The sequence below is a fragment of the Rattus norvegicus genome, chromosome 1, assembly GCF_021556685.1.
Source record: "Rattus norvegicus strain SHRSP/BbbUtx chromosome 1, alternate assembly SHRSP_T2T, whole genome shotgun sequence".
NCBI classification, from domain to species: domain Eukaryota; kingdom Metazoa; phylum Chordata; class Mammalia; order Rodentia; family Muridae; genus Rattus; species Rattus norvegicus.
The window spans coordinates 94,477,099-94,491,927 of NC_141534.1; positions in this window are offsets into that span (position 1 = coordinate 94,477,099).

Here is a 14,829-nt window from a genome sequence, read left to right on the forward strand (position 1 = left end):
CAGTTTGCCGAAATACTTGTTTTGTGTCTCTCTTGAATTTTTTTGTTTTATCTTTTAAGTCTGTTCCTTGATTATATCCAGAGCCATGTTGTTTTTAAGAACAGGCGGTAAATCCTTTAGTTGCTCTGTGACTCAGTTTCTCTGATGCTAACAGGGAATGATGGAATCAAATTTGATACCAGGGCCTGCAGAAGGCCTGATGGCAAAGGGCTACCTTGCCTATCCCTTGTTGATCTGCACTCATCATTCCATGCTGGCCTTTGCCACACTTTCTGCATACTCCAGAAGGGTAAGGCCTTCTTGGATTACTACTAGAGAAAGCATGGTTTCTAGGAACACCTTGCCTACAATCCCTTTTCAAATGACCTTGCTTACTACAACTAGAACATCCGCCATTTTGATTTTTAAGACTTTCAGAAATTATGTCCTCTATCAGATTGGCATCATAAACATGAGATCCACTCTCAGCCCCATCTCTAATACATTCCTCTGTTGGTGCTGGTCTTGTCACCATTTTGCATTGTGAGTTAGCATTCTTCAAAAGCCCAAATTCCAATCAGTACTTTTCTGACTTGTGAATCTGATATTACTCTATTTACAGCTAAAGTCAATCATCGCAAAAAAAAAAAAAAAAAAAAAAAAAAAAAAAAAAAGAAAGAAAAAAATCAATGATGGCTTCTTTGGGGCCTTGTATAATTTTATTAATGACTCAGACATCTTTCCTGATTCTTCAACCTTGTCCCAAGCATTTAAAGCTGCTATATGACATAGCACCAAGACGTGATCATCAGATTCAATCTGGCTTTGTAGCTCAGCGTATTGTCCATCACCTAGCAACAGATCCTGGGAACTATCAATGCCTCTAGCCTGATTCCATTGTTCTCTGGCCCTACCTTCCTCTTCCCACCATGTTTGCCATTGTAACTGAGGACCAACTATAACTTTAACTTTTTCAAACCCTATTTTTAATGATGGTTCTTAAATGCTTTAGCCTCCCTTGTAGCCCACCAGCCACAGAGGTAGTGGGAAGGATACGAAGGAAGTGGACCTGTTTAGAAATGGCTCTTTGGAGCAGCTCTCATCTGTGTTGTCTGAAAATTGTCAGTTCAGTTCACAGGTCAGCAAGTGGCAGGTCGGTCCACTCATAAACACTTCATGCGTACACCAGAAGTCCAGTCAGTAGAGTCAGGATAGCAAACGTGAATCAGCAGTCATGGCAGAACCTAGCAGAGACAGCCAGGCCTCCACTCTGCATGAGTCAGCAGGAGGGACTAGGACCAACAGGAATGTCAGGTGAAGTTCTTGGCTATGCCTCTCTCGAAAAGTGAAGATCAGCAAAGATGAGAGACCAACGAGAGTAGCACAGCTAGCTTTATAAGCAAGCCTAGCTCAGCCCCCATCACTGTCCATCAAGTTCAATTTATAATCCCTCCAAACATCACGTATCCTCCATAGTCTTGCCTTAGCACACGCGTCTGTCTCAGCTAACATCACTTCGACAATCAGCCTGAGTCCACGGAAGTGGCAAGAAGCTGCAGAAACACCACCAGAAGTTTCTTGGTACATTTCTCTCTGTGGAGCCTTGACAGATGGGGCTCAACTATGCAGTGTAATGCAGACCAATATATGTGTTAGTGAAGAATCCTTCATCACATGTTCTTTTATATGCTTGCTTTAGCAGAACATCCTTTCACTGGTGTCTGCTTTATTGAAATGTTCCTTCACGTGTTTGTCCCAACAAAACCCCATCCAACTCTACTGACTTTCCTAAGAAGCCTTAAGTTTCCACTTCAAACAACTGCCAATAAATATTGCTGTTGCCAAATCTTTCCAGTCCTGGGGGATGATTCTGTTCTGAGTTGCCCATGAATGTACACAGTGTGAATGCAAATATCTACAGGATTCCATTTAATTTCATTGTTGTTATGGTGTGCCGCCTCACCCCAGAATAGCCGTAGTCATTTTGTTCCATGCCAACTATTTCATATTGTTGCTGTAATAGGCCTGCCAGCCACTAAAACAGAGAAGTGACTTGGCCCGAGGACCTGCTGACCACATACCCTGTTTTGTTCTATATGTTCTGTATGAGGTTTGCTAATCTGAAGAAATTTCACGGGGTTGGGGATTTAGCTCAGTGGTAGAGCGCTTGCCTAGGAAGCGCAAGGCCCTGGGTTCGGTCCCCAGCTCCGAAAAATAGAACCAAAAAAAAAAAAGAAATTTCACAAAGCTTTATGTAGGACCCATCAAATCAAAGGTCAGTGCTGACCACTGAGCATCCCTTCTTGCACCTATGTATGATCTCACTGAGGTTTCTGTGGCTGGCACTGAAGAATGCTACTAATAGACCAAAAGGTTATGATTATAGTACTCATGCTTTGGTATGTCAATGTTCTGAAATTCCCCTGTTTATCCCGTTACTCCCGCCCCTTACCTTACTCAGGACTAATCAGCTTAAAGGTTAGCTAATAATGCTTTGCCTAATGAGCCAGGTTCTCTCGTCATTGCCTTTAAACTTTTGAACCTGGTTTCTTATATAAACATCCTACAGTGAGAACAGACTAGCATGCAATTAGGCTCCCAAGTCCTTGCAGTCCTAGATGTCCAGTATTATGATGTGCATTCAATAAGTTATTCTTGCTTAACTGAGATCAGTGTTTGCTTGGTTTGAGAGGGATTCCCAGACCCAACACTGATAACCGTGGGGTTGCCTGTCGTCTCCTTGTAGGCCTTGAATAGTAACTGGAAAAACTAAGGTTAGTTTTCTAACAACCTTAGGATATCCCCTTTCAGTTTCATTATGCAGTGGCATGGTAGACTGTTGTCTAAATTCTTCTGTCTGTGTCTGAATATATTTCTTAGGTCTTTCTAAGGCTTGTCTAAAGTCCTCTGTGTTTGAGTGGTTTTTCTTATTATTCTCTCTCTAATTTTCCTTCTAGGACTTGTATCTTATCAATCCACTTTTTCTTTGAGCAGGTACAGGAAGCCATTATGACTATTAAGAATAAGGTATAAAATACCAAAGTGATAATAATCATAATTGGTATTGAACCAATTTCAGTTGTTAATTAGCTTTTAATTTTCTGCTTCTACTTTCAAGTCATCTAGAGTAGTACTCTATAGGGTCCTAAAGCCTTCTATTACAGTACTTCTCATCTTTAACTCTCTCTTTGAGGGCTTCCCAGATTACTTACCAAATCTGATGGCTTCTCAGTTTGTCCACTACTGGAGTGGTCTGTCTGTGGAGTTGTGCCACAAGTTGGAGTGCCAAAATGTTTTAAAAATAAAAATACCATGGGCTGAAGAGATGGCTCAGCAGTTAAGAGCACCAACTGCTCTTCCAGAGTTCCTGAGTTCGATTCCCAGCAACCACATGGTGGCTAACAACCATCTGTAATGGGATCTGATGCCCTCTTCTGGTGTGTCTGAAGATAGCTACAGTGTACTTATATACATAAATAAATAAATCATTTAAAAAATAAAAAAAATAAAAATCCCAGACATTCGATTTTACCAAATAAAGACTCAGAAGCCAGATGCTGTGGTGAAAGCCTGCTAGCTCAGAGAGGTCCCATCTTGTTGGGATCCACAAATCACCCCAAAAACTACACGAATACTGATCTCAGTCAGATAGGGATGGTTTACTGAATGCACACCCTAAGACTGATGGATCAGAGCTGTAGCTCAGAATTCAGGGGCTGAGGCTATGACCCCAAACATTTTTCTGCATCAGTTTATAAGAGCCGGAACCACAAAACTCACTCACAATGAGCTCATACACAGATATGGAGATGAGCTGTAAAGTGGCCAGTCTTTTTTCCGCATTTCCTTAGCAATGTAGACATAACAGTTTAAGCTGACCCCTATTTTGCTTGGCCCTGGGTGAAGACTGCAGCTGGGGAATTTCCCAAGGATAGCCGTTCTTAAAATATGATAATGAAGCTCTGACCATAGCCTGATATATGGTCAATTTGACCTTGCTCTAGCCAAATTATTTTCTGTGTCTTACAGTCAGGCTACATTTTCTTTTTATATCGGCAAAATGGGATAGCTGGCAGGCCAGAAGCATAATGTCTACAGATATTTCTAAGAAATAATGCCAGGGAACCAAGTTAGGGAAATAGACTTCAATGCAGCTGACCTTCCTACTACACTGACATCCCAGAAGTAAAAAGCCTTTTTCCCTTTCTCCATGCCATCTTAAATACTCTTCAAATAAAAGCCCTCCTTCCTGCTTACTTATGTTTGATCCCTGTCAGCTTAATTGCCTGCTCTGCCTCTTGAACTAGTTTTGATTTTACTTAGCTCTTGGATACCTGTTCACAGGAAACAGGAAGGTCTTGGATAAATTGAATGTGCTAGGGTTGAGCCACACCACAGCAAGGTTTTTTTTTTTCAGTAAATAACACAATCATGGGGTTCACAGTGTTATGAAACACCTGACAACAGAGCTGTTTATTGCTCTACCACTGAATTTCTGGGGATTCACCTAGTTCTGCCTCCCAATGAAAGAGCTAGAGTTGGGGCCAATCTAGGGCCAGTGGGAAATTTCCCACCACAAACCTCTGAGCACAAAGACCCCTCCCTTCCAGGAAGAAAAAGGCTGGTTTAGTTCCTAGAACAACTGCAAGCCAAACTGTCACACAAAGCTACCTGTGGCTTCCAACCTACAACCCCCCTCCCGAGAAAGTCTTAAATTGTTCACTGAGTCCAGTCTGAAAGTCGTTTCGCTCCACCAAATGCACATAGTACCCTGCCTAGTTACCATGGTACAAATTCTGCCCCAATTGTTTGAATTCTGCCTCCATTGTTTGCAAGGTATATACCTCTGTGTTAAGTCTGCTCAGGATCATTTCCCCTTGAAGTGGGAGGACCCCAACATGTCGGAATTAAACTCCTTTTGCATTTACATCAATTGCTGCCTCTGTGAGTCTCATTCAAGAGGTCCTGGGAGAGGTTCAACTCGGACCTCACACCATCTCACCACAGAAACACTGGGATTATATACACACACTCCTATACCTGTCTATGGGTGATTTCTGTAAACTCAGGCTCAGATCTTTGCGCTTGCTGGGCAAGCCCTTTTACACACCAAACCATGTCTCCAGCCCCACTATGTGATTTTTCAAGACACAAACATAATACTACCTCCTGGCAGGTTAATGTTGTATGTTTAACCATGAAGACCAACCGCATACCATGGCAATACTAATTTCACCAAAACAAAACAAAACTAAAGGTGTCTTGACTATACTTGACCCTAGTACTAAGATCATCCTTGAATTAACAAATATCAAGTTTGTGAATGGATAAGTCTTAAGGTGCTCATAACTCAGCCTTCTGAACTTCATACGTGATGCCAAACAGAGCAGAGATGGATGCTCCCCTGCCTACTCAAGCTGCAAGCCATAAGTAAATGGAAGTTTGAAGCCGTTACGTTTTGAAGCAATCTGTTACACAGGAATAGGTGACGGAAGTACCTAGCTTATATAGTAACACCAGATTTCTCTGGTGACTCAGCCTGGAAAGCTGTGTGAACATTGAAGGACCACTTAGTTATGCTGATGGAGGAGTGATATTCATGAAGTCAAGTTCTTGGAAATGGGGGTTAGAAGGATGGTTCGGTGGTTAAGAGTGCATACTACTGCCCAGGACCAAGATTCCGTGTCCTGTACCCAGGTGGGTGGTTCACAATCACCTTAAACTACACTAGCAGAAGATCACATACCCTCCCTCTTCTGGCCTCTGCAAGCGTCTGCATCATGCACGTGGTGCACACAAAGTATTGCGAAATCATACACACAAATTAAAAAGTAACAAAACTTCAAGATCCTTGATATCTGCCAGATGTAGCGGAGCATGCCTTTAATCCCAGGACTTTGAAGGTGCAGGTAGGGAGCTTTCTCTGAGTTTCAGGGGAGCCTGGTTTATGTGGTGAGTTTTTCAGAATAGCAAGAGATACATAGTAAGAACCTGGCTCCAAGAAAACCCAAACAAACTTGAAGTACATAAACAGAGGTAACTTTTTAAAGTCTATAGGCATATACTACAGGAAATATACTACAGTGTTAGTTCAATAATTTTAGAACAAAAACCAAGCATAACATTTCAAGGGTGGATGTGGAATAGGGAGGGAGAGTGCGATCAGATTAAAGTTTAGTCCATAATCAACCCCAAACTTAATTTCACCAACCTTTTTTCAATTTACCACAGTCTGAAAGTGACATTCATTCAACAAACATTGCAGTTATAATTTAGAATTTTGATCTTTATCTAGACTAGAGTTGGGCTAGAAAGGTGTGTTAGCAATTCAGAGTGCACACTCTTTTGCAAAGGACCTGAGTTTGTTTACCAGCATCCACATTAGGCAGCTCCCAATGACCTACAATGTGCTAAGATATAATATATTAAAAGGCATCCTCAATTTATAATATTTTCAACTCCTCAAGCATTTTTCAGAAAATGGCCCTTTCTGAAATCAAGAAGCAATATAGGGGATAGAATATTGGGAAAAAACTTCCTCAGACATGTTAGTTTAGTTAAATTTCCAAGTTTTTCATGTAAGAATGAAACAGAGGCATGAAAGAAAGAGAAAATTATGGGGCATGGGGAAAGAAAGATGCACTTCATCCTGTAATCTAACATGGAGTTTGAATATTGTAACTGCCATATACTGCACACTATAAGGATTGACTTAACTGGGGCAACCAGTAATACAGAAATGACAGATACATATCCAGGAAAGCTGTGATCTGATGCTCTAATGGAGCGGCATTAACAACAACCCAGAAAATGTTGTGGGAAGTCCAATAGAGAAGACTACTTGGATATGGGTTTAAGCAAATACAAAGTGTTTATTAGCCAGCTGATGACAACACAGGGTGTCTGGGATCCCAGTGTGTTGTGGGGTCCACTTAGATCCAAAACAACCCAAAACACCAGGTCAGGGCAGATGATGAAAATTTATTGAAATCAAGCCACTACTGACTGATCAGAGCCATAGAACAGGCTCTAAACTGAACTGACACCCTTATCCCCTCAAACATCTGTGCCAAGATACAGTTATACTTTTCACCTATCAGGATTTAGGGATATGGATTTTTCTTATGTGCTTGATCTGCATCAACCAATACAGAATATAGATTTTATGATCAAACCAATCAAATCCATTTGTTCTTTTGTGGTTAGGAACAGTCATATTTTGGGGAAATATGAAATAACAGAAAGTGTGGTTAGGAACAGTCATGTTTTGAAAATCAAAAGATGAATAAACAAAGCTGGTCAGCTACTGGGGAGTACCCAGCTCCCTTAAGGCCTGGAAACTTGAGCTTAGTTTCATTTTATTATTAAAATGGAGTCTAAAAACAAAATAGCAATATTTAGGAAACTTTTTGGCTTGTCCCCAACAAGTGTAGCCCAGAGCCTTTCTCAGGATGAGTTTTTAAACGCCAAAACCATGACCTAGGTTGACACACTTCAGTTAACAAAAGCAGCTAGCCAGAAAACAGAACTTCAAAAGCCAAAATGCAAGGTTGGTACACTTAGAGACTTTCCTAGAACTATGTACTTAGATGGATTAGGCCTTGATTTTTGTTTGCCAAATGGTGCAAGCTTTATTGTCTGAATGGTTCTTCCATGATGGAGTCAATGGTAACAAGGTCTGGGGTCCACCGAAGGCCTGGTGCCATGTTTTATTCCCCACTGGTCTTAGTGAAGTAGTCAAACCATGGACTGACACTTCTCTAAAGAGGTGTAGTTTGTCTTAAGGACAATTAATGTTGACTGAATTAATGCTTACACTACTTTTTTACATTTCACTACACTACAATTTACATAATTGGTCACACATTTTAAGACTCAGAACCCCACTATCAATCTAGTCAGGATGAGAAGTATAGGCCGAGTCCATGCTGATAGCAGTCAGCCAGCAGCAAGAGAGAGAACTGGCACCAATTATCTCGATTGTATCTGTGTTTTGTTTTGTTTTATAGGTTTTGTGTTTGTTTGTTTGGTTTGCTTCAATTGTTTGTTTTACCATGGCTGGTCTCATGCTAACTTTACACACAAACTAGCTTTTTCTAAAGGAAGGGATTCTTTTTTTTTTTTTCCGGAGCTGGGGACCGAACCCAGGGCCTTGCGCTGGAAGGGATTCTTAATTGAGAAAAAGACCTCCACATGATTCTGCCGAAGGCATTTTCTTAATTAGTTGCTGTTAGATGACGGTTTTGTACATTGTGTATTCAGATGCTGATTTCTGTGCCCAGAGATCTGGTTGCAGTCTGAACATTGCCATTGTCATTACCACCCAAGCATTTCCTTTCTTTGTGTTGTGCAAAAATTGTTTTCCAGCACCTCTGATTAGTTAATAAAGAGCTGATTCAAAATCCGCTCTAATTATGGTTCTTTAATGCTTCAACCTCCCTTTTAATCCATCACCTACCAGAATGTACTGGCCCAGTACAAGTTGAACAGTTCTCTGAGCCCCCACACAGAGAATGAGGATGATTATAGGAAAAGACTGAAAAGACTCAGAGACAGAGGTTAGAAAATGGGAGGGATATCCAGTCAATACTCCAGCTGCCTCAAGTTTCGTTCTCTTAGGCTTTTTGTACCTTACAGTATCATGGAAAACAGGGACACAAGATAACAGGAACAATTTGCTAAAATGTACACAAGACATTCCTTCCCAACCCCCAAAAACCTCTGTTCTTTCCAACGAGGTCAATAGAATCTTCATCCCCTAGCCTTGAGCCCCAGGAGCACCTCCTCATTTTGTTCCATGCCTCCACAGGCTGGGAAATCTGTCAATAGACCCTGACTTGCCCCTGCTTTGACTCTACCTGCTAGGCAGACTCTCTCTCTCTCTGTCTCTCTCTCTCTCTGTCTCTGTCTCTCTGTCTCTCTGTCTCTCTCTCTCTGTGTCTCTGTCTCTGTCTCTGTCTCTCTCTGTCTCTCTGTCTCTCTCTGTGTGTCTCTGTCTCTGTCTCTGTCTCTGTCTCTGTCTCTGTCTCTCTCTCTCTCTCTCTCTCTCTCTCTCTCTCTCTCTCTCTCTCTCTGTTTCAGAGAAGTGGCAAAACAACTCCCAACACCAGAGCTAGAAGAAAGTAAACATTAATAGGAAATGGGATTTGTGGACCTCTTTAGGAATAGTTAGTTCTTGGGGGCAATTCTAATCTTTGTTGTCAGCAGTCCAGTCCGCTAGCAAAACATCAAATACGAATCAGCAGTGGCAGTCCAGTCCATTCAGCAAACATCAAACATAAGTCAGTAGCAGTAGCTTGATCCAGAAGAAACTGCAAGGCTTTTCCTATTGGCACAAGTCCACAGAAGCAGCTGGAATACCACCAGAAGTTCTTCGGTTCATTCTATGAAGTCAAGACAAGAGAAGAGAGGATCAGTGAAGAATGCAAGGTGAACCAATGCAAGAGTGTTGTGAGCAAAAGACCAGCCTCAGTAAAGCCCAATGATGACCTGCAAAGAGTTACAAGGCAAACCAATGCAAGAGTGTCACCAGCTTTCGGTTGGGTCAGGCTTGTACTCTTTCCAAACATCACACACCTCTCAAACATCTGCTCCAGCAGAACATCACATGCCCTCTCACCAGTCAGCTTGCAGAAAAACACCACATGTCTGTTCTTAGAAAAATCTCCTCTCACGTGTCTGCTTCAACAAAACATCCTCGCATAAAACAGTTTCCAGAAAAACACCATATGATACAACTGAGTCTCCAACGAAACCCAAAATTCCCACTTCACTAATAAGCCAATAGCTGGGCAGTAGAGAAGAGGTGGAACTTCCAATCCCAAAGAGAGGGTCTCTGATGGGGATAAGAGAGGAGGCAACTGTGTGATGAGGATTCACCATGAGCAGGCAGCCAGGGGAGTCACCATTAAGACACATATGGATCAGAAGCAGCCAGGGCAAGACTAAGATGTCAAGTAATTGGGTAAGTGGTTGGATCATAGATAGCTTTATACAGCTTAGAATAGGGTTAGTATAGATGAGTATCTCCTAGTTGTGGTGCTTAAAGCATATTAATAAATATAAGAACTCTATGTCATTATTTGGGAGCTAGAACAGGCATAGAAAGTATTTTTGCAAGTCGCTGATGGGAGGGGCCATGGCCCATTGTGGATGGTGCCATCCCTGGGCTGGGTTGGGTGTAGGCTTAGAATTTTTTAAAGCCTAATTAATTTGGGATTTTCAAATGTTTCAACCTCCCTTCTATCCCACTGACCAGAGGTAGAGGAGAAAGAAGGTTAATAGGATAAGGGAGTTGTGGGCCTGTTTAGAAGTTGTTCCTTGGGACAGTTCTAATCTTCATTGCCAGGATACCAGTGGTCCAGTCCAATAGCAAACACCAAACATGAATCGGTACTGATGGCAGACCCAGCAAGCACAGCAATGCTCTGCCAAATTGGCATGAGGCAGTAGAAGTGGCCAGAATCAGCCAGAAACCACAAGAAGTTCTTTGGTCCATTTCTTTCTGTGAAGTGAGGACATGTAGATCAATGAATACCAGTGAAGATGAGTAAAGAAGAGTGAAGATCATCAAAGTGTTGCACAGTGATGTAACAAAGCAAGGGCATCCTCTCACTGATTTTAGGGTTCTACTTGACATCACATGTCCTTTCAAGTGTCCATTTTCAGCCAAACATCATATTCCCATTCATAAGACAGCTTCCTGAAAAATATCACATGACACACTGAGTTGATAAAGAAACCAGAAATTTCCATTTCATACACTCCTTTCTGGTTTTTTTTTTTTTTTTTTGGTTCTTTTTTTTTCGGAGCTGGGGACCGAACCCAGGGCCTTGCGCTTCCTAGGCAAGCGCTCTACCACTGAGCTAAATCCCCAACCCCCCTTTCTGTTTTTTTAAATTGTCTTTTCTTTAACATTAGTAATCTACATACAATAGAAATAATTATGAGAAACATAAAACAGAACTTTATGTCACATTTTAAATAAGCTGCTTATGTACAATATCAAACAGTAGTCAAGCAAAGCAACCTTAAATTTTTATCAAGATACAATAATCAAACAAAACAGAAACCTTAAATTTTATCAAGATACATAGTAGTTGGGGTTGGGGATTTAGCTCAGTGGTAGAGCGCTTGCCTAGCAAGCTTCAAGGCCCCGGGTTTGGTCCCCAGCTCCGGAAAAAAAATAAAAGATACATAGTAGTTAAATAATCAATATATAATTAAAACAATGTGTTAAATTTCTATTAATATACATTAATCTATGCCAAGTAAAATATTTTTTCATTGTTCAGCATGAAAATGAGTATTTTCTTTCCTTTTTTTATAAAATATTTGTTAAATTATTTCGTTATTTACGTTCCAAAAGTTGCCCCCCCCCCCGTCCCTGACTTTTAACATGAAGGGGTGTTAGATTTTGTCAAAGGCTTTTTCAGCATCTAATGAGATGATCATGTGATTTTTTTCTTTGAGTTTGTTTATATACTGGATTACACTGATGGATTTTTGTATATTGAACTATCCCTGCATCCCTAGGATTAAGCATATTTGATCTGGTGAAAAATGGTTTTGATGTGTTCTTGGATTCAGTTTATGAGAATTTTTGCATCAATATTCATAAGCAAAACTGGTCTGAAGTTCTCTTTCTTTGTTGGGTCTTTATATGGTTTAGGTATCAGACTGTGACTTCATAGAATGAATGAGGTAATGTTTCTTCTGTTTCTACCTTGTGGGATAGTTGTAGGAGTATTAATATTAGCTCTTCTTTGAAGGTCTGGTAGAATTCTGCACTAAATCCATCTAGCCCTAGACTTTTTTGTTGGGAAGTTTTTTTTTTTTTTTATTAACTTGAATATTTCTTATATACATTTCGAGTGTTATTCCCTTTCCCGGTTTCCGGGCAAACATCCCCCTGCCCCCCTCCCCTTCCTTATGGGTGTTCCCCTCCCCATCCTCCCCCCATTGCCGCCCTCCCCCCAACAATCTAGTTTACTGGGGGTTCAGTCTTAGCAGGACCCAGGGCTTCCCCTTCCACTGGTGCTCTTACTAGGATATTCATTGCTACCTATGAGGTCAGAGTCCAGGGTCAGTCCATGTATAGTCTTTAAGTAGTGGCTTAGTCCCTGGAAGCTCTGGTTGCTTGGCATTGTTGTACATATGGGGTCTCGAGCCCCTTCAAGGTCTTCCAGTTCTTTCTCTGATTCCTTCAACGGGGGTCCTATTCTCAGTTCAGTGGTTTGCTGCTGGCATTCGCCTCTGTGTTTGCTGTATTATGGCTGTGTCTCTCAGGAGCGATCTACATCCGGCTCCTGTCGGCCTGCACTTCTTTGCTTCATCCATCTTGTCTAATTGGATGGCTGTATATGTATGGGCCACATGTGGGGCAGGCTCTGAATGGGTGTTCCTTCTGTGTCTGTTTTAATCTTTGCCTCTCTATTCCCTGCCAAGGGTATTCTTGTTCCTCTTTTAAAGAAGGAGTGAAGCATTCACATTTTGATCATCCGTCTTGAGTTTCATTTGTTCTAGGCATCTAGGGTAATTGAAGCATTTGGGCTAATAGCCACTTATCAATGAGTGCATACCATGTGTGTTTTTCTGTGATTGGGTTACCTCACTCAGGATGATATTTTCCAGTTCCAACCATTTGCCTACGAATTTCATAAAGTCATTGTTTTTGATAGCTGAGTAATATTCCATTGTGTAGATGTACCACATTTTCTGTATCCATTCCTCTGTTGAAGGGCATCTGGGTTCTTTCCAGCTTCTGGCTATTATAAATAAGGCTGCGATGAACATAGTGGAGCACGTGTCTTTTTTATATGTTGGAGCATCTTTTGGGTATATGCCCAAGAGAGGTATAGCTGGATCCTCAGGCAGTTCAATGTCCAATTTTCTGAGGAACCTCCAGACTGATTTCCAGAATGGTTGTACCAGTCTGCAATCCCACCAACAATGGGGGAGTGTTCCTCTTTCTCCGCATCCTCGCCAGCATCTGCTGTCACCTGAGTTTTTGATCTTAGCCATTCTCATTGGTGTGAGGTGAAATCTCAGGGTTGTTTTGATTTGCATTTTGTTGGGAAGTTTTTAATGACTGCTTCTATTTCCTCAGGAGTTATGGGACTGTCCAGATTTACCTGCTCTTGATTTAACTTCAGTATGTGGTATCTGTCTAGAAAATCATCCATTTCATCTAGATTTTCCAGTTTTGTTGAATATAGGTTTTTGTAGCAAGACCTGATGAGTTTTTGAATTTCCTCAGTTTTTGTTGTTATGTCTCCGTTTTCATTTCTGATTTTGTTGATTTCAATACTGTGTCTGTGTCCTTTAGTTAGTTTGGCAATGAGTTTATCTATTTTATTGATTTTCTCAAAGAACCAGCTCTTTGTTTTGTTGATTCTTTGTATCATTCTCTTTGTTTCTAATTGGCTGTTTTCCATCCTGAGTTTGATTATTTTCTGCTGTCTACTCCTATTTGGTCTGTTTGCTTCTTTTTGTTCCAGAGTGTTCAGGTGTGCTGTTGACTTGCCATTGTAGGATCTCTCCAATTTCTTTACTAAGACACTCAGTGCTATGAATTTTCCTCTTAGCACAGCTTTCATTATCTCCTAAGTTTAGGTATGATGTGTCTTCATTTTCATTGACTTCTAGAAAGTCTTTAATTTCTTTCTTTATTTCTTCCATGACCAACTTATCATTGAGTAGAGAGTTTTTCAGCTTCCATGAGTATGTGGGCTTCTGTTGTCTTTGTTGTTATTAAAGTCTAGGCTTAGTTTATGGTGATCTAATAGGATGCATGGGATTATTTCAATCTTTTTTTTTTTTTCGGAGCTGGGGACCGAACCCAGGACCTTGCGCTTCCTAGGTAAGCGCTCTACCACTGAGCTAAATCCCCAGCCCGGATTATTTCAATCTTATTGTATCTGTTGAGGCTTGTTATGTGGCCAATTATATGGTCAATTTTGGAGAAGGTACCATGAGATGCTGAGAAGAATGTATATTCTCTTGTTTTAGGGTGAAAAATTCTGTATGTATCTGTTGAATCCATTTATTTCATAACTTGTATTAGTTTCACTCTCTTTACTTTGTTTCATTGACCTGCACATTGGTGAGAGTGGAATGTTGAAGTCTCCCATTATTATAGTGGTTTGTTCACTGTATGTTTTGAGCTTTAGTAAAGTTTCTTTTATGTATTTGTATGCCCTTGGATTGGGGGCATACATGTTCAGAACTGAGACTTCATCTTGGTGGATTTTTCCTTCGTTCTTCCCCATCTCATTTGATAGCTTTTGGCTAAAAGTCTATTTTGTTGGATGTTAGAATGGCAACTCCAGCTTGTTTCTTGGAACCATTTGCTTGAAAAAAATTTCCAGCCTTTTACTCTGAGGTAGTTTCTGTCTTTGTCACTGAGGTGTGTTTCTTGTATGAAGCAAAATGTTGGATCCTGCTTGCATATCCAGTCTGTCAGCCTGAAAGACCCTCAGACAGAGGAGACTCTCGCTCCAGTCCTGAGGACACTCACCACCCCACGAACACACGGGACTCAGTCTTCATGTAAAAACAAGAGGTTTACTTTGGGATATCAATGCATTGGGGCTCGACACAGCCCTCATGCAGGAGGGATGTGAAGAGCCTCGAATAACAGAAATGTACAGCTTAAATAGTCATTTAACATTACACAGTTTCATTAGCTCAGCTATTTCGGTGTCAAGGATAACTAGGCAGATGTTTCTCGTCCTGGAATTCCTGGGATAAGGCCGTAACCACATCAATGTAGCTATTTTAGTACCAAGGACGTCTGACTTGATATATGTTTTCTCATCCTGGGGTTCCCAGGACAAGGACCAAGGATAT